Here is a 1515-nt window from a genome sequence, read left to right on the forward strand (position 1 = left end):
TTGTAAAATTTGTATGCAACTTCCTCGTTATTAATCTGCATTCCCTCTACGAAAACGGAGTCAAGTGTACTATCATGTAGACTTGAGGTGCCTGCACCTTTGTCAAGTGCACTGTCATGATCGTCTACCTTATTATCGAATTGCATTTTGTCTGCTATAATATTCAAGTCAAGAGTGAATTCAATGTCTGCACCCTTCTTATCATGTGCATCATTGGTGCACATATTCACTTCTTCAGGTGCGTCGATAGTACGAATGTTTGTTGCTCTTTGACTTTCCAATGATTGAGATACATCATCTTCACTACAACTAGTTGATATGCTCAACACTATCATGAGCAAAATATCAATTTGTGTTAGCCAGTACATACGTTTACTATGATTTATTCAAGATGCATATAATAACTGCTACCAATTAGTTAAGCAAGTCAAAGAAACGATTGAATGAATCACAATATCAAAGCAACAACATAATAGTTTACAAATCGATAATAACAAACAAAACCATATCTCATAAATTGATACTAGAAAACACATAATATCTTACAAATCGATATACGACAATTCAATATAATATATTACAAATCGGTATACGATAATTCAACATAATATCTTACAAATCGATATACGACAATTCAGCATAATATAATATAAATTGATATTATCAACCAAAACAATATCTCATAAACCGACACTAGAAAACATATAATATCTTTACAAATTGATATACGGCAATTCAACATAATATATTACAAATCGATATTAATAAACAAAACAATATCTCATAAATTGACACTAGAAAACACACAATATCTTACAAATCGATATACAATAATTCAATATAATATATTACAAATCGATATTAACAAACAAAACAATATCTCACAAATCGACATTAGAAAATACATAATATCTTACAAATCGATATACGACAATTCAGCATAATATATTACAAATCGACATTAACAAACAAAATAATATTTCAAAAATCGACACTAGAAAACACATAATATCTTATAAATCGATATACAATAATTCAACATAATATATTACAAATCGATATTAACAAACAAAACAATATCTCACAAATCGATATACATGTTACTACAACCGTGATTTATTTTACATTGCATATACGAAGTGAATGAACGATAACGGATGGGGTAGAGGCCCTTGCTCGCATCTGTAATCAAGCATTCTTGTCAACAGATCCCACTGCTTTACAAATATCTTCAAGTTTTCAACCATCAAAACGATAAAATCTACCTGCAATAACAAAACAACGCCTTAATGACACTCACGATGACATATGTTCTTCAACAATAGCATGATGACATGGAAATGTACTCACCACACTTTAATGGCACTTGTTAGAATATTTGTGCGTCATTGCTTTTTTCATACTGCCTAACAAAAATGAATAAGAAGAGAAGACTGTAAAAAGAGATGGCCGACAAATCCCCCTATAACGCCTACCAATGATCGAACCAGTCGTTCGATTTATAGTTATCTCCAC

Source organism: Nuphar pumila, chromosome 3 (genome assembly GCF_984573655.1).
Source record: "Nuphar pumila chromosome 3, dmNupPumi1.hap1.1, whole genome shotgun sequence".
NCBI lineage: Eukaryota > Viridiplantae > Streptophyta > Magnoliopsida > Nymphaeales > Nymphaeaceae > Nuphar > Nuphar pumila.